At 39.4% G+C, this 22,885-nt stretch overlaps 1 protein-coding gene across 2 annotated transcripts in view; it reads right to left on the reverse strand.

The window, feature by feature from the left end:
• The window catches only part of JAK1 (Janus kinase 1), a 139,209-nt gene that overhangs the window by 108,108 nt on the left and 8,216 nt on the right, over positions 1–22,885 (reverse strand). Inside the window, exon 1 of one of the 2 annotated variants that reach the window (XM_074380955.1) lies at positions 10,768–10,867. The exons of the other annotated variant lie outside the window; for it this stretch is intronic. The gene's annotated coding sequence lies outside the window, so the exon portion shown is untranslated. Of the gene's footprint in view, positions 1–10,767; positions 10,868–22,885 lie in introns of those variants that run through there. 2 annotated transcript variants of the gene reach the window in all.

Genomic DNA, 22,885 nt, shown 5'->3' on the forward strand with positions numbered 1-22,885 from the left:
ATCTCAAATAGGAAAGAACACTAATAATGAGAAATAATAAATAAATATAATTAAACACTATACCACTGTTAGCTCTATGTACCAGGTATCATGCATTTAATCCTGAACATCTCCTAAGGTGGGTACCACTGTTATCCGCATTTACAGATGAGCAAACCAAGGTACCAAGAAGTTTTACTCAAAGTTCCACAGCTCATAAAACATTTCCCTTTCCAGGAAAGAAAAGAGAACACAAGGCTCCCACCACCTCTATTTTGAACTTCTAAGCTATTTTTAACAGTGGTCACCATCCCGTCATCAGATGTGACCAATCTCCAGCTCAGCAAAACTATTCAGGAGTGCAGCATTTTTCAGCCCTTGAGTAGTCTCTGCCTAAGTGATGTATCCCTCTCCTGTACACGTTTCCAAGGGAAGTGACAAAATTTCTAAGGGACTTGCACAACACTGCCAAAAAGCAGGATTCCAAAAGGCCTACCAAGAATGTTTTCACAGTCCCCCAAGACTACCTGCCTCTCATCTGCACTATCCCCTCAGCAATCTCTGCGATGGGCTGATGCTCACTCTTCAACAGAAATTATTCAGTGGACACATCAGATGCCCTTCTCATGCTGCACTACACTGACTGTCTCTACAAAACTGTAGTGCTAGCATTCACTTCAAAGGATCTGCATGTCTCTGGCTACATCGCAAAGATGTAGGGTATAAAAAGGGAATTGTCTATTTCTGGCACCACAAAATGCAATCTATTTGCTTCACCAAGCACGCTGCTGCTCTAAAGAAAGTTTCTGCTTTCAAAGAATCCTGGGTTTGCCTTTAAATTCATATTGTTTCATACTGAAGTGACTAACTGTGAATCATTCAAAACCGCTTTGGTCTTTAAAATTTTCAGGCACTACTGACTATACATTACTACATAAATATGAGCATTCTCAAGCAATACACACTAAAAGACACACAGCCAATGGCCTAACCCAGGTCCACCTCTGGAATTTGGGAGCTGACAGAAAGTGACACAGAACTACTAGAAGTATGAAGCAGAAGGAAAGATAAACACTGACCAAAACGCAGGAAGGGACAGGGTCTGTTAGCAAGCTAGAAAAACATGGAAAGAGGAAAAGGCCCCCAAAACAGCCCCTGTTCCTGATCACCAATTGGGATCAGTGAGGAAAGGTTTCAGTGGGATCCCAGGAGACATCTCTCAAATGACCTCTAGCTCCAGTCCTGGGAAACTTGCTCAAAAACTGATGCAATAAGTAACACAAAGGCACAACATATGAAGTTGCTTTTTAAGGCTGTACGAACCTCTTGTCACAGCTCTGAGAAGGGGAGACTGAAGGCTGGAGGCAGCCACACCAAGGAACCAGGCAGTGGAGAGCACGGTCATTTCCTAACCGGAAGCCCTGGGATCACCACAAGGTTGTAGTGACTCACTGGGATGAATCCAAAGAGCAGTAAAGAAAAAACTACAGTGAAGAGAGAGCTGGGGAACCATTACAAAATGAGACTGGTGAGAAGCTCGGGTTGCAGACGCACAGGAGTTCCCCTCAATCCTGACTGTTCCCTAGGCTCTGTCTGTCCTCCTGAGTTATTTGAAAACCTTCCACCTACTGAACCTACAGAGTTCTGGTTCATCCTCTCAAACTCCAGGTCAGATGCCTCACCTTGCCGGTGAAGTCCTGTGGACTCTACATATAGTCACTCCCTTCTGGTGCCGCCATAGTACTTTGTTAAACATATTAATTACAACCTTAGTTTATATTGCATTGTAAATGTCACCTACCAGACTATCCTGGGGGCTATGATTATATTTTACTCATTTTTATTTCTCACAGTCAGTGCCTAGAATGTAGTAGGTGCTCGATGAATGAATATTCACTAGTAGGACCATCCAGAGTTCCCAAGGCCACAGCAGTTTTCAGGAAGATTCATGATCAACTTATAAAACCCATGTACTTGAGGACCAATCTATTTCTAGCTGTGGGGATATGCACCACTACTCTCCCTGCTCCCTCTGAAATAGGAATGAGGAAGCTTCTCCCTTGATTCTGTTCTAGCCACGTGAGTAAGAACACAGATGCATCAGGTATCTTTGGGGATGACCCTGCCAAACAAATTAAACTACCTTCCAGTCTCACATCCACCATGACCAAAACCTAAACTAGGATCAAAACCACTCACTCATAGGGAGGGTATTTCTGACCCTTTCTCTCCTCTACCTGTCAGAGGATGAAACCAGGAAGACTGATCACAATTCATTTTTAAACCAACTCTCCAACATCCTGTCCTTTCTTCCTACTCAGACTGGATGAGAAGTCTGGTCCTGACAGTCCCTTATATTTATACAGCCTTTCCTGCTGTGACAGAATACTAGATGTGCTACCACAGAATTGCTTGCAGTGCTGACAGCTCATCTGTGATGCTAAAGGAGAAGAGGAGGGAAAGTCCCTGAAAAGCCATGGTGTTAAGTCTTTACAGTTTTGTCTAGTGGACTGTGGAGCCATAAATGGTGCGCAATAAATTCAGGAATGCTGGAGTATGACCTGACAGAATCCAGTAGGAACATCTTAGAATGTCCTGTGTGTCTCAACACTTAGGACAGCTGCCCCAGAAACAGTCCAGGGACCCACCCCTGCCCCTCCCCATTTCACAAAGTTTCCATGGGGCCTTGTCTCCCAGCCTCTAGCCTTACTCCAATGTCAATGTGAGATTCAGCAGGAAGAGGCCAATGTAAAATTACTAAATAAAACTCCCTCACTGACTGAGTTGCCTCCTCTCCTTTCAGGCTCAGGATCAGAGATTAAGCAACAAAGGAGAAGTGGGAATTTATCAGAGAATCGGGATTTCAAGGTTGGAATGGACTATACAAAACATTCACCTTCCTCTTCCCTGGCAATAACTAACCGTACTTTCATTATTAGGCCCAATAAGGCTCTACCTTTACCCTCAATTCCACAGGCCCATGGATGGACTGTAAGAGTATTTGGTATTTAAGATAAGGATACAAATTTGACATAGTGCACCCTCCAAGACAAGGTAGGAATTGGTGGGCACCTTGAAAGAAGTACCCTTGTTAAGCCGCTAAGACTCTTGTACTGTAGAAGAATTCATTCATTCTTGGGGAAATTCAGTATTTTCTCCCATGAAGACAAAAAACAGGTACCTTATGTCACTCACCCATCACCTGTCTAGACACCCAGGACTTTCACAAGTATGACTGGAGAGGTAAGATCAAACACAAGAGCTGAGAAACAGCACAGGCCTGTGACCAGACAGCCAAAGTGTGAGACCACTCACTAGCTCTGTGATCCTAAAAAGCGGGAAAACCCTAGGACCTACCTACCTCATTTGCCTGTAAGAGGATTAAGTTAGTTAATCTACTTAGAACATCGTAAGTGCTATATTTCCTCCAAAAATGAAGAGGCTGAGCCAATGTTTCTTCGAAACATGCTATCCCATGTTTGTGAGAATTTCCAATGTGATAGCAGAAAACAGTAGGTTATAACACATGAAACTGCCAACATTTGACCATTTTTATATACAAAAATGGCAATTTTATATGAATAAATCAAATATATATATATGAAAAAGAATACAAAGCAGTGCATTTCAAATCATTCTAAACGTCTAAAGCTTAGGCCTTTTATAGAAAATATTTCAAATGACTTGTTTAAAAAAAAAAAAAAGATCAACTATCTGTATGGGGCTAATCCTCCCGCCCACAGTTTGGTCTACAGGACCTCATGTAAGTTGAACAACTTTGGCTACTTGAGTAGCTGATCCACTGCCAAGTTGGCTCCCAGACACCACCTGTTACTTTGACAACTCTAGCTTCAGGGCTACCAGGACTGTTTGCAAAACTTACACCCACAGAAAGCTCAAATGCTCCAGAGGCACAAGCTCTCACCCCCAGAGGGCTCTGCAGCATTCCTCTCCTTCTAGCAGTACTTCAGGTTTCCAGGAAAATCACATCTCATGCTCAGGTCACAGTCACAGTCCTGACCAGCACATCTAAATTTCAGCCATTATTCTAGTTGCATGGAGCCACTCAAAAAACAAGTTCCAAAAGAAGTTTCAGAGGCCCAACTCTGAGCACCTTCTACCTTGGCTAATTTTTCCATAAACTGAAAGCCTTTAAAAATCAGAAAGGAGCATATCACTGCTAAAGTTCAATTATATAACACTGGCCCTCTCTGTGTTATCTTTGCAACTTCTTGTCAATCTAAATTTATTTCAAAATAAACTTACTAAATAGGTATGAGTGGAACATTGATTAGTAAATGAAAACCAAACCAGACTTAGTTGATCATAGAATGACAGAAGAAAAAAAAAAAAAAAACCTGAAAAATGTTCACTTCATTATTTTGGTTTTTCAGACATATCCTTAAGGCTGGGTCAAACTGATCCATCGACAATTCAACTGAACCTTTGATATTCTACCTTGGAACAAGGAAGCCCATCCATCGATCACTCTAACATTGTCCAAGATATACTAAATTACTCTCATGGTAAAAGTTTCTGGAACAGAGAATCTCAAAACTTTTAACGCTAAGAAAGAATATAAGTTCATGACTGAAAAAAAGTTTTTTTAAAAAAAAGTTCAATTAGGCCAGGTGCGGTGGCTCAAGCCTGTAATCCCAGCACTTTGGGAGGCCGAGGCAGGTGGATCACAAGGTCAAGAGATCGAGACCATCCTGGTCAACATGGTGAAACCCTGTCTCTACTAAAAATACAAAAAAGTAGCTGGGCATGGTGGCATATGCCTGTAATCCAAGCTACTCAGGAGGCTGAGGCAGGAGAATTGCCTGAACCCAGGAGGCGGAGGTTGCGGTGAGCCGAGATCGCGCCATTGCACTCCAGTCTGGGTAACAAGAGCCAAACTCCGTCTCAAAAAAAAAAAAAAAGTTCAATTATACAAAGATACAAAAAAATACTCCAGTAAAAAAAAAACTTTGATGAAATCTTTTAGGTGTACTGTATGATTTTTTTGTCTTCTATAACAGAAGGCTCTTTTCTCAAGGAGAGAAAATCGGTAAGTTGACAAAAAAAAACAACAGAAAGCACAACAGGAATTCTAGTCCAAAGCTAGTTAGTGTGGAACAAATACACCGTGTGTGCACGTGTGCATGCAAATACATATAACTCAACAGATCCGCAGAAAATCCCTATTATAAAAGCCATCATTTACAGAAGACCTAGCTTATACCAATTTCAATTTCTTTTTTTTTTTTTTTGGTTGCTGAGACACAGTCTCAGTCTGTCGCCCAGACTGGAGTGCAGTGGCACAATCCCCACTCACTGCAACCTGACTCCCAGGTTCAAGCAATTCTTGTGCCTCAGCCTCCCAATTAGCTGGGATTACAGGTGTGCACCTCCACACCTGGCTAATTTTTGTATTTTTAGTAGAGACAGTGTTTCACCATGTTGGCCAGGCTGGTTTCAAATTCCTGGGCTCAAGTGATCCGCCCATCTCAGCCTCCTGAAGTGCTGGGGTTAGAAGCATACGCCTTGTAGCTGGCCCAATTTCAATTTCTTTAAAAAATGAAGAAAATGAGGTTGAGGGGTTTACTGTTCTTAGGCAACACAGTCAATAAGTGGTGAAACTTAAACCCAGGTTTTTTACTCCAATTTATGCTATGCCCCATAACCACAGTGCTCAGCACAAATTACATTTGTAATTGAACATGATTAATAAAGAGAAAATAAATTGTATTCAGTCACTTCAGTTCAAGAACAGAAAAAAATACATTTTCAAATTTTTTCATTAAAGTAGTTAAAGTTTTGGCCAGGCGCAGTCACTCACGCCTGTAATCCTAGTACTTTGGGAAGCCAAGATGGGTGGACCACCTGAGGTCAGGAGTTCAAGACCAGTGTGAGCAACATGGTGAAACCCCATCTCTACTAAAAATACAAAATTAGTTGGGAATAGTGGCACATACCTGTAATCCCAGCAACTTGGGAGGCTGAGGCATGAGAATCACTTGAACCTGTGAGGCAGAGGTTGCAGTGAGCCAAGATAGCACCACTGCACTCCAGCCTGGGCAACAGAGTGAGACTCTGTCTTGAAAAATAATAAAAATAAAAATAAAATAGAGTAAAGTTTTGTGGCTATTATAACAATAAATTCTCACCATTTAGAAAACAGTTAACCCAAAATGATTCATCCCTAGTGGTTCAAAGGGACTAAGAATTTGCTGTAACTTGCATCCACATCTGGGAAAAAAAAAAAAAAAATCATTCCTTAACTCTAGATAAACACTTTTAAATATAAAATACAACATTACTACAAATTCTTTCACTTGGGGTTTTCACTGGGACTTATCCAGTTATTATTCTGACAATAATCAGAAATGAAAAATAAAACAAAGATGATTTGTCTTGACCAACTGAATATTTTATGGACCAAAAAAAATAAGCAAATTAAGTCAACAATTACTTCAAATTTCCCATGGTGAGAATAAAAAGAACTAGCCTTCTTTCAGAGTCCTCTGCTCTATCAGAGAAACTAGGGATGGAAAGGGAGCTTCAGAGCTGTGATGTTACATTTAAACTCCCACAAATGGCCTTCATTTTTAAAATGAAGACGCCAAAGCTCAGCCACATGACATGAGTAAACTCGGGTCTCAAAAACAATTACTGTCAGATTTTCAACATGAATCCAGGTTCCTGACTCTCTAAGTTTAGTGGAAATGTCTGAATCTAAAGATCAAAGGAAGAACCTGAAGTCAGGCCATTATCCCCTGGGACTTCTGGGTGTTCTTTAGGGGAAGCAGGGAAGATTAGGCAGGTGTGTGGTTTACACTACAGATCCCCAGAGAAAGCCCTAGAGAAAGCCCTACTGACTGGAGTCCAGTCTACCTGGATCAACTGTCAGCTTGGTAGTTCCTGACAAATAAAAGAATGATCCAGAATTAAATAAAAATCCAAAAAGAGAGAAACTACTCCTGGATGAACATAATAACAATATGCAAAGATAAATTACCAAATTAGAGGAAAACATGATGTCTGATGAGAAACATTTACATTTGAATAATGAAATTCAATATATAATGGATGAAAGTAGGTATTTTGAAATAAAAGATACAGAGGACACATGGATCTGAATTGCCACGGAGAAAAATACACAGGAATATTTCATGCAGGAGTTTATCACCACTTTGCTCTGGATGAAAAATACTATGTAAAGGCAATCTAGCCCTTTGCTGGAGAACCAGTATGGACCACTTTAATACTCAAGGACACTACACGACACTTTCGGCACAGGCAGCACAGTGGGTTCTCTAAAGGACTAATACACTATTTGTAAAGGTAATAAACATGATAACTGATCAGAAAATCATTTTTTGTTTTTATATTGCAGATTTGATGCTAGGTTATCTTTCCTTTGATAGATTATACTGTCAGACTATTTTTAGTTAACAAAACAATAAAACATCTTACATGGAAAAAACTGAAAATGTGTACAAATCACATTCAATGTGTACAAATTGCATTCATTTTCTCTAACTAAGTGAAGAGCAGTGGTCTCGCCTCCCTGTGTTAGTTCAAGTATTCAACATTAACTCAAATGTAACAATTTAGCATGTTCTATTCTGGACAACATTCTTAGACTTAAAGCCAAATAGCAGCAAATGCTACGCCTGCCTTAGCAAAAGGTCTAACTGTAGATAACATAATTAGCCAAATATAAGATACTTTTTTCTCCCAAAATTCTATTTTGAGGTGGGAAGTAGAAATGAGTGAAGAACCTATCCTGTTACAGGGCACACTCTCAGTTGCTTATGTCACTTTCCTGTTCTAAATGAAGTAACAGTCTTAATTTAAAAAAAAAGAAAGAAAGAAAGAAAGAAAGAAAGAAAGGAGGGCAAATGAAGAATTTCATCATGTGAAAAGTACAGCATTACAATTGCTCTCTATATTTAATCATTAAGGAAATTAAATATTATATTTATTTAATCCATGTCAAGATAATTATAACAGGCCCATTTTTGTTATTTACAATTAGGTTCTATTTGTCTAATAGGAAATAACTCAAAAGGCAGAGAAATTATTTTGTTAGTTTTCCTAATTCTTCCAAAAGACAGTACCTAATCTTTTATTATGTCAAGTTTTGACTATGGTACTAGTGCCTCAGGAATATCTGGGTTCTCTTAATTAGTAGCATTATAAAGATTCTTCACACATAACGCTCAGAATTGATACCTATTACCTCATCAGATACCTATAACACTCTGATTGGTGGTCAAATGTGATTTCCCAGAAGAAATCAAGTCTAAGAAGAAGTAAAGCCACCTCTCCAATGTCTCACTGGCACCAACTACCTGAAAACAGTCTAGAGCTAAGACCTTGTAATTCTAATGCTCTTTTTATAGAGTTTTAGTATAAATGTTCAAATATGTTATTTTTTAAAAAGCAATTTGTAAAAACATGGATTTCAAGTCAGTGGGGAGATAGTAACTTTTGTGGTAGAGCAACTGGATAGAGAAAATTTAATAAAATTAGAATCCATCTTACATCATAAATTAAAATAAACATACTATCATTTCAAATGCCAATATATCAAATATTAAGTCTAAGTGTTAAATATGTATAGAATTAGAGGCATCAAAAGGTCTCTCAAACATGACACCAGAAGCAGCCTTTATAAAGAAATGTGTGATAGATCTGAGTTCATGAAAATATAAAACTTCTATAACAAAAGATCTTAATATATAAGTAAACTTGAGGAAAAATATTTGTACCATATGCAACAGAAAGCTAATATCCTTAACATATGTAGCTTTAATAAATGAAAAAAAAAAAAGACAAACACACCAATAATAAAATGAGTGAAAGGCTTGACTAGGCAATCCACACACACAATAAATGAGTTCTCAAACATGAAAAAAATGTTTAAATATATCATAGTCAAATATCTACAGGGTAAGATATATATTTACCACTTTTTACTAATAAATTGAATTTTTTAAAATGTGAATATTTTGAATATTCACAAATTGAGTATGATGAAAGAAGTACTGTTATTCAGAAATATAGTATGTCACTTTTGGAGAGCAATGTGTACGTCTTTTGTCCTAGAAGTTCTAATTCCTCCATGTTATTATTGTTTGCTAATTCTAGGAATGTATTCTAAGCAAACAATAACAATATACAAGATTTAGCCAGAAGGATATTCATCTTAGGGTTCTTGACTAACAAGACAAATATAAATGTTCATCCAGGAGCATAGAATCATGGTGACGCCACCCAACAGAATTCTACACAAAAACGTGTGCATGTGTTGTGGGTGGGTGGGGGTATCATTACTGAAAGATGTAATAATAGTCATGACATACTAGCAAATGAAAAAAAGGTTATGAAACATTATGCAGTATATGATCACCATTTACGCTGGGGATACACACACATGATTGAGAATACTCAACAAAACATTAACAGTGGTTGTGAAAGTCGAAGTAGTTTTTGTCTTTTCTCTGGATTCTAAGTTGTTTCAATAAAATTTTGGTTAAAAGTTATGAAATTACAAAAACAAAATAAAAAGTTCCAAGGAAGGCAGGCAGCAGCCAATACTGTTTTAATGCACAGAGCAACTGATTCTCCTTCCAGATGCACTTGGCACCTCAGGCTCACAACAAACCCAGCCATTCCATCCTCAGCTCCTGAGACAGGAACAGGAGCACATCAGGATGGGCAGAGCCCATAGTCGCACAACACACTACCACCTCAAACCCTAGCACCTGCTTGGAAAGCACTCCAAGAGTCCAGTAGCCCTTAGGAAACACAAGTAGGAATAGCCTGCACTTGTCAGTTCTCTCCACGTTAACAAGATGGCAGCTCAAAAGAAGGTATACAGTAAGGGGTGAGAGCTGTCTGCAATGCACAAAAATAAGTAAATGTCAATGCATGGAAAAAGATACTAACCCCACAGGGAACAATTGAGAATATTAATAAAAGTTATTAATGCATTTACCTTTGAACACAGCAACTCCACTTCTGTGAATTTATCTGACCTTCTACATACAAAGTTACACAAACAGCCCTATTTATAACAGCAAAAGTGCAGAAGCAAACAAAATGTCCCTAACGTGGGGAATGGTTAAATAAATCATGGTCTATTCACATGAGAAAATACTCAATGTACTAATAAGGAAAGAGGGGAGAATATAGGGTAAAATAAAGTGTGGAACAGTATATAGTATATAGAGTATTTACCTTATGTACAATAAAACCAGAATAAGAATATATACTTACATTAATAGTTCCTGGACATGAGAAAAGCACTTAAGGAAGCAGAGAGGAAGTTGATGGACAAACAAAAATGGGAGCAAGCCTTCTCAATTTGTACCTTGTCATAGTTCTTTGACTTCTTTCCTTTTTTTTTTTTCTTTGACACAGAGTCTTGCTTTGTCGCCCAGGCTGGAGTGCACTGGTGCAATCTCAGCTCACTACAACCTCCATCTCCAGGGTTCAAGGCATCCTCTGGCCTCAGCCTCCTGAGTAGCTGGGATTACAGCCATCTGCCACCATGCCCAGCTAATTTTCGTATTTTTAGTAAGGATAAGGTTTAATCATGTTGTCCAGGCTGGTCTTGAACTCCTGACCTCAAGTGATCTACCCTCAGCCTTCCAAAATGCTGGGATTACAGACATGAGCCACCACACCCAGCCCTGGTTTGCTTTCTGAACCATGTAAATACAGTACCCATGCCAAACAAAGCATCAGTAATAATAGTAATAGAAATAAGAAAATGTAAAGTTTAAAAATGCTTGCCAAGAAAGCCTTGTTAAGAGGGAGATTTGCCACCCACAGCGGGAGGAGCATCAGAGCGAACAATACAGGGATCCTCACACAGTGATCCTCTTCTATTCCCCTGGAAGAAGAAAGGAGAGAGGAAACCACTTACTGACCACCTACCACTGGCTTTGTGTTCTGCATATTTATCTCTTTTAATAGTCTAATTAACCCTAGCAGGGATAACCAGCCCCCTCTCTGCAAATAAGTAAATGGTGGCTGGGAAGGCATTAGGTAACTTGCCCAAAGTCATAGGCCTATGATCGGACCTCATGCTCTTGTCTGCTAAAACTTGTAAAGATAAATATTTATGTGTCGTAGTAAAAATAAAAATCTTCTACGTCAGGCAGTTACCCATAATTATACTTACTTCTACAGTTTGCTCTACTATTCTTTGTTTTCTAGGTTTTGAGAATAGGTGCTTGTTGAATAAAGCAAACATTCTGCTATTCTAAATTTTCCACTTACCTCTGAGCACCACCAAAAAGGTTAATTTTGGGCAGTTTTCAAGGAAAAAAAGACAAACATAGTCTTAAATGAAAGTTATTCAAAAAGTGCCAGTTCACAAGACAACTGAAAGCAGGGTCTCAAAGGGATATCTGCACACCCATGTTCATAGAAACATTATTCACAACAGAAAAAAGGTAGAAGCAACCCAAGTATCCAACAACAGATAAATGGATAAACAAAATCTGGTATGGAATATACAATGGAATACTGTTCAGCCTTTGAAAGGAAGGAAATTCTATCACGTGCAAAAACATGGACAAACCTTGAGGACATTATGCTAAATGAAACATGCCAATCACAAAAGGACATTATGGACAATTTCTACTTATAAGAAGTAGCTAGAGTAGTCAAATCCATAAATAGAAAAAGTAGAATGGTGGTTTTCAGGAGCTAGCAGAAGAGAGCAATGGGTAGTTATTATTCATTGGGTACAGAGTTTCAGTTTTGCAAGATGAAAAGAGTTCTGGAGATCAGTTGTACAACAATGTGAATGTACTTTACTGAACTGCAAGCTTAAAAATGGCTCACATGGTAAATTTTATGTTGTTTATTTTGCTACAACTTAAAAAAAAATTTTTTTAACTGCCAGTTCAAGATATTACAGCTGACATCTGTTTTTATCTCTCCAGAAACTTATCATCCCAAGTGATTCTGTTAACACTACAGATCACAGTGTTCCACCTGACCCCCATCCATGCCTGCAGTGTCCACCTTCCAGACCAAGGGGTAACAAGCATACGTCTTTCAGAAAGATTTGATAAACAAACATCATCTTGGGGCAGCCAGCTGTTCTCTATTCAAAGCATGTGGATAAAACCTCACTGTGGTAGAAAGTAAGACCAATGAATGGGAAGCAGAAATAGACAGGGTTCCTGCTGAGGAGAATGCCTTTATATCCTTGGCATACATGAGTCATGGGCCCTCCTACAGCCCTCTTAAGACACAGGCCAGGCCGGGCCGGTGGCTCAAGCCTGTAATCCCAGCACTTTGGGAGGCCAAGGCGGGTGGATCACGAGGTCGAGAGATCGAGACCATCCTGGTCAACATGGTGAAACCCCGTCTCTACTAAAAATACAAAAAATTAGCTGGGCATGGTGGCGCGTGCCTGTAATCCCAGCTACTCAGGAGGCTGAGGCAGGAGAATTGCCTGAACCCAGGAGGCGGAGGTTGCGGTGAGCCAAGATCGCGCCATTGCACTCCAGCCTGGGTAACAAGAGCGAAACTCCGTCTCAAAAAAAAAAAAAAAAAAAAAAAAAAAAAAGGACACAGGCCAACAAATCCTTTTTTTTTTTTTTTTTTAACTTAACCAAAAAAGAATACAAACAATTTAACATTTCAGGTTGGGCCAGAATACTCTTACACCTCTGAAGGGAACAATGAATTTTTCAATTTAAATCTATACTACATAATATAGAGAAGGAGAGGTATACAATGCATAAAAGGTTTATACAGAAATAGATTTAGAAATATAAATGTTTCCAAATTACCTGAGGTATAATATAGAAGAGAGTGCCTAAAATATTACACTGAAATTGAGGTTTTGGGTGAAACGTTCTAACAATTAAGTCCAAGAACAGGAGGATAATACATAGAGATCCTTTATCTGTGCCTTATTTAAAGAATTGTGATCTTCAACCCAATGCTCCATTTACTATAGGTTGCCTTGGTTTGGTTTCCACTAATTACTGGCCAGGCTTAATCTTATTAAATCCAAATCTAATCAGTGAGTGTTTACTGACTGCTTAGGTATACTAACTCTCATATGAACCAAGACTCATAAAGAAAGGAGCTCATATACTGAGCATGGTGCTAGGCTCCACAGATTTTGTCTGACTTAATGCAAAGAGGATATCTAAAAAGCTATCATGCTAGGTATTAATGTCAAAACCAGTTTCATCTCTAGAATCTGAAAGACACAGCATAAAGCTGAACAGAGGTGCCTAAGCCAAAATGTTAAATGTGAACTGTGTTCTCCAAAGAGTGTAGCTATAAGTTTGTCACAAATTTTTGCAAAGATAAACTAGCCTTGTTGATTTCACAGAAGCAGATATGACCAATAAAATAAGTTTCAAACACAAGGAATACTATCCATGTGAAATCATTATAACCACTAATCAGCACAAGATGCATGTTCTGAAATTGCTTTTGGGCTTCTCTCTTCATTATGAAAGATGAGCAGCCAGTAATTTAATCATAACAAGGTAAAAAGACGACTCTCTTTTGTGTGGAAGGGTTTTCAACGCTCACTGCAACACACCTAGTAAAAATAAAATGGCAAAGTTTCTCTCTCCCACCATTTATCATGGCTTCTACCTCACACCTCCAGAGTAAATCTTGGAATGTGGCAGCCCAGAATGTTAATGGTACTTGGGGGAAAAAAATTTAACCCTTAGATAGACTGCTCAGAATTCTTACAGTCTCCAAGGCTGTATATTTGCCAAGGAATCTATAGAACTTACTGTCCAAAAGTAAAAGAGATCACAACGTATTTAAGCATCAAAAATGGTCGGCAGGGCTGAAGTGCTGACTTCAAGAATGGGAATCAAAGGAAAGCAAGGCTGTGACAATGAGAGGCTCTTTATACCATGCTAAGAAGTCTGGATAGACTTAATCATAATAGCAAAAGTCAGCTAGTGAAAGATTTTAAGCAAAGCAGTGATGTGCTCAGATTTGCATTATAGAACGGTTATCCTGGCATCATAGAAAACATCCCCACTAAGCAGAAAAACACCAGTCATCAAAGCAAGATACATTTCCCAACTAACAAAAAGTTAAGCAAAGGGCAATACAACACTGTTTTATGGAAACCAACTAACTTATGTGATTTTATACCTGACTGATGTAAAAGTCAAGGCCCTGCCCCTACTCCTATTAGTTATGCAAAAATACTGCATTTACTAAGGTATTTCATCAGCCTAGAAGTGACATAAAATTGGTTTCCTCTATTACAACTAAGTTATACAAAAACAAAAATCCTCACTACAACTTCACATTCAAGTGAACATTATGCACGTACAGAATATCATTTCCCAATGAGAAAAAACATCAAAAGCAAATAAATTATTTTCATGTCATCAGAAGAAAACCATATCTGCCAGTAATAAAGAATTATAATGGTCAGTATTTGAGATGTTACTTGCCAGTGGATTGCCTGTAGGATGGTCAAGAAATCAGCAGCTTCCTGCCAATGTTTAAGGCCATTTGTGATTTAAGTTTCTGTTTAATTTTCCAGAATTACATACTAAAAGTCATAAAATTGGTTATAACCTTTGACACAGTAAATTTATGCATTCTTCCTAATAAATTAGTAGCAGAAAAATGCTATTTGTATATTTTTAAAGCTTTCCTACAATATTCATTAAAAATAGAAATAGCTTAAATATTCTATCATAGATTTACTTAAGAAAAAGAAAATACATTAACACAACGAAATACAGCCATTCAAAAATGATTATTACAAACACTCTACCACAGGCGTCTCCAAACTACGGCCCACGGGCCGCATGCAGCCCCCTGAGACCATTTATCCGGCCCCCCACCGCACTTCAGGAAGGGGCACCTCTTTCATTGGTGGTCAGTGAGAGGAGCACAGTATGTGGCAGCCCTCCAATGGTCTGAGGGACAGTGAACTGGCCCCCTGTGTAAAAAGTTTGGGGATGCCTGCTCTACTTCAACAGAATAAAAAAGTTTGAGAAAAGAAGACAGGTATATGTATCCAGCAATTAAAATTACATAGTACGGTACGTATTTATACATTATGGATAAAGGCTACAAGAGAGTAAGTAGAAATATAAAAAATGTAGGAAAGTAAAAAAATGTCAACATTAAAGAAAGCATTTTTATTAAAGGCTTGCAGGATTATTTTTGTAATTTTAAAAAACTGGAACAAAGTTTTATCATTCTTAGTAACAAACTAATCTTAGGCTGATTAGTTTGAAAAAACATCCACACAGGCTCAGTGCTAGTCATCCAGCCAGCCCTTGGACTGAGCACCTAGAACATCTCACTAAGTAGCTTGATCTCTCTTCTTTCATGATATACTGCATTCACAGAATCCCCACAGTAATAGGTGGATCCTAGACAATCCTAATTTTTCTTAAACAACCTCTGAATCTTCTACCCATAGATATATCTCAGCTTCCTCAGAAGCATTTGAACAAATGAGTATTTTATTTTCTAAATTTTCTATGTGACTACGTTCTGTATCATTTTACTGCTCAATAACAAATTCAGCATGATGATGGATTTTTAAAAAATCACTAAAGTGGTGGTCCAGACAGATCTTGGGCACTTAAATGCTCTGATTACTTTAATTCTCCACCGTAAAATGAGACCGCGGTATTCTCAGGTGACTTCCATTTCTCACACCTCTTAAAAGTATTACAAGATTTTATGATCACTGTGTGCTAATTAATAACCCTTAAACAGTATTTACTAGACAATGCCTATAAACTCGGAACCAAATATTTAGGTTTATGGTAGGCCTGTTGTCCATGACTTCTTAAAACCATTAGGGCTATCAATTCTAACCTAAGAAAAGTAAACAAGACTCCAAGCCAAGAAGAAACTCGTTTGACTACTTTGCTTTCTTCCAATATTCAAAGCAATATGCATTCTCACAAGCGTCTGGCTCCCAAATACCTTTCAGTGTCTCAATTCCAACTAGCATAAGCAGTATTTTCACTGGATTGGCAACTGTGTGGCAATATTCCTCTTTCAATGTTGCCTGATCCTTACTCCATTTTTTTTAATTGAAATATAACAAGCATACAGAAAAGTATAAAGAACCATTCATCTTTGAAGAGGACTAAATAAGTCTCTTCGCAGGGTTCCTACTAAATGCCAAATGCACTGGCAGTGGTTCAGTGTACAAAGGTCAGTAACAGTGAGGACAGTTAACCAAATAAGTGCAATAATGTGTATACATTCCAGGATGTGTCGCTTCAGGCATGACCCATAAGCCCTTAAAGCATACCGATGCAGGTAACATAATCAAATACACTAAGAGCCCTTGGCTATAAACAAGTTCTGCCTTTTAAAGAATTCATTCCCAGTTGGTTGTTTGAAACTTGGCGCACATTTCCCCCAGACACACTGCAGTAAATGTGGTTAAGTTTCCAAGCCAACACACAAAAAGCCAATTTAACACATAAAGTATCTGAAACACTATACATTTGCCCTGCCAAAAGTGCAGAAAACATTACGGCAGCCAAAAAGAACCATAAGTGATTTTGCCATCTCAAAAGCAGGAGTGTGAAGGAGCGTTGAGTGTAGGTTCATAAGGGGTGCAGATGAAGTCTTAGAGGCAGTGTCTGGAGGCCTTAAGGCAAGTGAGGTCAGGGATTGTGAAACCAAGGTTCAGGTTGGCCTGGCTTTGATCAAATCTAGGTTCCTCCACTTTAAAGCCGGGTACCTTTAAACATTTTCAACCATTCTAAGCCTCAGTTTATGGATCTGAATTTCTGGCACAGAGTAAACATTCAATAAACAAGCATTTATATAGGTTTATTCATTTGCTTGAGACTATATAGCTTTTATTTTCCTTAATAAGAGTATCCTTAACACCTGGCTGTGTTTATCAGTCATTATTAGAAAATATTCAGTTTCCACCCAAAACAAAAACACTTTTTCAAAGTGTCTAGGCAAGAAATGCATAGGGAAGGGATTGATGAGAATGTACTACACACTAGAACAAGATAGCCTCAATTAAACTGAAGCAACACGGGACCAAAGACAGAAGAAAAAGGCAGGTATGTGATATAGCAGTGTCTTCCAGTAACAGAAGATATGAGGGAGATAATAGGGAACTTCCAGACAACTTACGGGCTGTCTACACAGGGAGGAAAAGAAAAGAGGAACAGTCAATAATAGTGGTAAACTACAACAGGGTATTGGTACAAATACAGACAAATACATACAAGCATAAACACACATTCTCATTTAATTTTCACAATCCCATAAGGTAGGAGCCATTATTATTATTATCCTTTTACAGATGAGGAAACTGAGGCACAGATCTTGAATAACTTGCCCACAATCACTCAGCTATGACTGATCTTAAGCCATGATTCAAACATACAGACTGGCTACAGATTTGGGAGTCTAAACCACTATCTTAATACTGATGTTTTTGTAACGGGAAGCCAACCATTTGCACAAGGAGGTTTCCTACATCAGAAGTTCGTAACTTGAATTATATCTACCTATAGTTACTGCTTACAAAGGTGTAAACATTATGCAGGCCGGGCGCGGTGGCTCAAGCCTGTAATCCCAGCACTTTGGGAGGCCGAGGCGGGTGGATCACGAGGTCGAGAGATCGAGACCATCCTGGTCAACATAGTGAAACCCTGTCTCTACTAAAAATACAAAAAAAAATTAGCTGGGCACGGTGGTATGTGCCTGTAATCCCAGCTACTCCGGAGGCTGAGACAGGAGAATTGCCTGAACCCAGGAGGCGGAGGTTGCGGTGAGCCGAGATCGCGCCATTGCACTCCAACCTGGGTAACAAGAGCGAAACTCGGTCTCAAAAAAAAAAAAAAAAAAACATTATGCAATCATTTACAGATTTTCTGGCAACATTCAGTATTTGAGGTAGCCGTGGGTAACTTTTATCAAATGCTGCTGGATCCCCAGGCACTGTATAAAGCTATTGTGTAGGTTCTACCTCATTTAAGCTTCACAAAATCTCCTTTGTGACAAGTACTATGAAGTCCGTTTTACACTTCAGGAAAATTAAGGCTTAATTATGAGCCGAAAGTCACAGCGCTAGTACGTGGCAGAGGACACCCTCACATCGGCTCTTCCTGGTTCCAAGTCCAGCACACTTTTCATAAAACCACATCTGGTATGCTCAGACCCATACAGGTAAACACAAGACATGTTATATAACAACCAGGTAATATAAAGCAACCATGTTATATAACAACCAGGTAATATAAAGCAATATTAATATAATATAAATCTCGTCTGGCTTAAAATGTCAAAAACAGCAATGCAACTTTTAAGCTAAATATTTCACCAAAAAATACCAAACTTTCTTTAGGACAGCTAAATGAACCCAATCACCCTGCCCTAAAACTTAAAAAACAAAAAATTATTTCAGGTCTTTGTTTTTTTTTTTTTGTTTTTTTTTTTTTTTGACACAGAATCTACCTGTCTCCCAGGCTGGAGTGCAGTGGCACCATCTCAGCTCATTGCAATGGTTTAAACAATTCTCCTGGTTTAAACAATTCCCAGGTTTAAACAATTCTCCTGCCTCAGCCTCCTGAGTAGCTGGGATTACAGGCCCATGCTGCCACACTTGGCTAATTTTTTTTTGTATTTTTAGTAGAGATGAGGTTTCACCATGTTGGCCAGACTGGTCCTGAACTCTTGACCTCAAGTGATCCGCCTGCCTTGCCCTCCCAAAGTGCTGAGGATTACAGGCATAAGCAACCACGCCCGGCCTCAGGTCTTCTTTAATTCAACATTAAGACGCATCAATGCATTTCTCCAAGGGCCTAAAACTGCTTCAAAAACATCAGAAGAAACAAGTTTCCTGGGTTCTCATTTTAAATACCAATGTCAGGAGAGAAAGAGAGAGAAAAGGACAAGTGACAAGCCAGGAGAAAAAAAGTCTCTCTGAAGAGTAGAAACATGTTTTGTTGTTGTTTTCAATGCCCGAGAGCCTCAGATTTGAATTCCAGCTCTGCCATTTATTAGATCTGTTTGCTCATCTGGAAAACGATGCCATTAAGATCCAAGTCTCTGGTTATTACAGATTAAATTAAATATCAAATGCAAAGTACATAACCCAACAACTGACACAGAAAAAGCTTACTTACTAATCATTAGTGTCATCCTCTTGCCCACTCTCCTCCCCATGTGGAATGATGTGCTACAAAGCACACAGACCTGGGAGGACACAACCTACCCCAAGCACATGTTATCCTTCAGACTACGAGATCCTTACAAGATGCTTTGCTCATTTGCCACCAAACCCACATCATGATTCCCATACTGCCCAAAACCTTTTTGCCCGTGTTATACAGGATAAGTGTCTGTTTTACCATCTTGTTGTCACCACAGTGGGGAAACCAAAGGGCAACTAGTTATTATTTATATTTCTATTGCCCCTCTCCAAAAAAAGGAGAGAGAGTTGAGGCTACCTATATAAATATAAAAGACACAGACAACAGAACCATCAATTAAAAGGATTCAACACATGACAATCTGATGAGGAGACTGAGGCAGAGAGGGTATCAAAAGAAAACTGGATAGCAACTAAAAGGCAGTAACTTACCTTTTTGCTTTCTAGCAAGGAAGCACAATGAGTTACAGATCACATTTTTTCTTTTTCTTTTTATATAAAAGAAAACATAACAAATTTTTTCTTTGAGGAGAGAGATCAATAACTTGCCTGAATTTATTTATCTAAGCCACAGGCAGAGCCAACCAGTCTTCCAAAATACTTGATGATTCTTTATAAAAGTGAAAATACCACTTTATATGTGACAAGTGAAAATACCACTTTAAACAAGAATCAAGGATGTAATCTGACCAAACTGCCTTCAGTAAAATGTTCCCACTTTGAATCTCCTGTAAATTTAGTACAATTTGGATAGTTGTACACAGGATTTGTGTTTATTCAAGAAAACAGCCGTGTACTTACTGAGAAAGGGGACATTACAATGAAAGAGATGGTTCCTGTCCTCAAGGGCCTTGTGAATGCAGAGTGGAGGTGTGTCTCCATAAGAACTGAAGCACAAAGCAGAACATGACGTGCTAGAACAGCAGATCACACACTGCCAAAGGACTACGTGTATACATACCACTTGTTGGGGTAGGGAGGGGCAGAGAGAAAAACCAGGAACATCCGAAGGGGCCTTGAAAGTTATGGAATTCTGACAGATGGAAAGCATGAAGCATGGAGGGCGGGGAGTGGGAGGAAGAGGAGGAGAAGGAGACGAAAAGAAGAGAAAGAAGGAAGAAAGGAGAAGGAGGAGGAGGACTGAAAAACATGGGAAACAAATTGAGACTTGAAAGCAAAATAATGAATAATCTATTTTTTGGCACATTGTAGAAGGAGAGAAACAAAGAGAATATGCTAGAAAAGTTAAACTGAGGTTTTAGTACAAGTTACCTTTACTATCAGGCTAAGGTGGAGTTTGAATCGTTTTCTATAGGTAATAGGGGCTTCTAAAGGCTTGTGATCAGGCGTCAGGCATGGAAAGATAAATACCACATGCGCTCACTTATAAGTGGGAGCTAAATAATGTGCGCACATAGACACAGAGTGTGCAATGATAGATCACCCAGGTAAAGAAAGTCAAAGGAAGGTTGCAGCAGTGGGGACAGTGAGTGGCAAAGGTGCCGAACAGGAATACCAGGGAAGAAGCCCTGAAAGGGCCTCGGGAGGAGGTGGGTTAGAGCAAAAGCAGAAGGAGCGATCAGGGTTACTCTAAGGCAGGGGGCAGCAGACTCTGGCCTGGGAGTCAAATCTGGCCTGCTGCTCCCCATTTTGTACAGCCAATAAGCTGACACATTTTTATGTGGTTGGAAAAAAATATTTTGTGACAAGTAGAAATAGAAATTTCAGTGTCCATACATAAAGTTTTATTGGAGCACAGCCACCCTCACTGCTTTACATATTGTCTATGTCTACATTGGTGCTACAATGGCAGATTCAGTAGTTGTGACAGAGTGCACTGTGCTCAAAGCTCAAAATGTTTGCTGTCTTTAGCCTCACAGTAAGTTTTCAGACTGCTGTTCTAGGGTTTTCAGGGTGGTGGAGATGGTGTTAACCGAAACAGAGAAATCAGCCATTATTATGATTATGGGTCAGAAAAAAAGATGTTATCAATCTTGGAGCAGTTAAATGGGAGGTGTCAAAGGACAGAGCAAGGCAGCCCAGTGTGAAATGGAAAGCTCACCCCACTGCAGGGGCCCAGCACTGGCTATCCCCTCTGCCTAGTACATTCTTCTTCCAGATCATTGCACTGCCTGGCTCCTACTCATTACTCATCCTTCAGGGCTGAGTTTAAATGTCACTTTCTCAGACCAGTAACTCTTCTCCCAACCCCCACCACCTAAGCATTCACTACCGATACCTTGTTAATTTTCTCTATCGCACTTATCACCACCAGAAATTATCTTGTTTATCAATGTGTTTAACATCTTAGATTGTTGGACTCCTTAAGGGCAGAGACCTTTCCTCCCTTATTCCCCGTTGTCCCCAGTGCCTTGAATAGTGCCTGAAACTGCAACCAGTATTTGGGGGAGGTATGGAGCAGAGAGGAAGGAATATGAATAAAAAGAGACAACTGAGGCTTAGACAAAAGTGGGTCACCTGCACAGTTTTAGGGAACATAGAAGATCTACCATTCACAAAACTTTCTGAAGTTTTACAGAAAGTCCTCACTGGGGGAGGAGAAGAAGTGAGAGAAAGAGAAGATACTCAAAAAGAGAACAGAACACACAGAGAGGGAGAAAGGAATTCCTTACTGTGTCTCAGAAGCCAGACAGCAGTAGGGTTGAGGGACATCTGCCAGGAATACGGTTTTCAGCAGCAAGAACTATTTTAGCTAACTAGGGCAGAAAAAACGTGTTAAAACATGACAGCAAGAAGGTCACTGGTGACCTCAAGGAAGCAGTCTTATGAGTGTGAAGGTAGCAGTCAGTTTGCAAAGGGTTAAAGAATGAGTGGGTGGGAGGAGGTGAAGGCTTTCAAGGCATTTGGCAGCCAGATGAAGGGAAAGAGGAAAGAGAGGAGAGGTGCTCTGGGGGCAGCAGTGAGGGGGTGGGATCCTTCTTCCGTTTTTTTCATAGGACACAAATTTCATCATGTTACTACCCAGTTTAAAACCTCAGCTTCCACTAATACATTATTAGGCCCAAAAGTAATACAGCACATAAGGCCCTGCTTGACCAGGTTCCTTCCTGCCTCACAGCCTGCACCTTTGTTCTCTCTGGATCAGCTGGAGGGTGTTGGTCCCACCATAGGTCCTTCAAACATACTGCTGCCTCTCACTGGAAAACCTCATTAGCTTAGCACAGCTCTTTCACCCTTCAGATTTCCATGCATACAAGTGTACTGCAGAGACGCCCTTTTCTTACAGTCCACCTCTGACATGTCTCCTGGTACTCAGTGTCATTGTAAGAAACAGTAATACAATTTCTGAATTGTTTATTTCAACTAGCAAGGAACTTTTCTAATGGCAGGAGCCAAGCCTGCCTTGTTCTCACATACATGTGATCTACACAGAGTTGCTAAATAAAGAAACAAACATGAAAACCTAAGAGCATTTGTGTTTCAGCCAGCTTGTACATGGTAAATGGCCTGCTTCCTAAAATCACATCAGGTGGGCTTACAATTTATGCTCGGGCCAATCTGACTTCCTCTGATTTCCTCCTACTTCCAAGCAACCCAAGTGAATGGTCATTCTGTGTAAGTAAAAACATGAGATTCCTTGGAGTTACCACCATCCATCGAATGATTTCCCCCAAAAAGATAACCCATATACTTCGATGTGTGGACTTGCCTGAAGTTTTACAGAATGGTTTCAACTGAACAAAATCGGTCAATATATTAAATTAAGATATCATGCAT

This window comes from Saimiri boliviensis, chromosome 11, assembly GCF_048565385.1.
Source record: "Saimiri boliviensis isolate mSaiBol1 chromosome 11, mSaiBol1.pri, whole genome shotgun sequence".
Taxonomy (NCBI): domain Eukaryota; kingdom Metazoa; phylum Chordata; class Mammalia; order Primates; family Cebidae; genus Saimiri; species Saimiri boliviensis.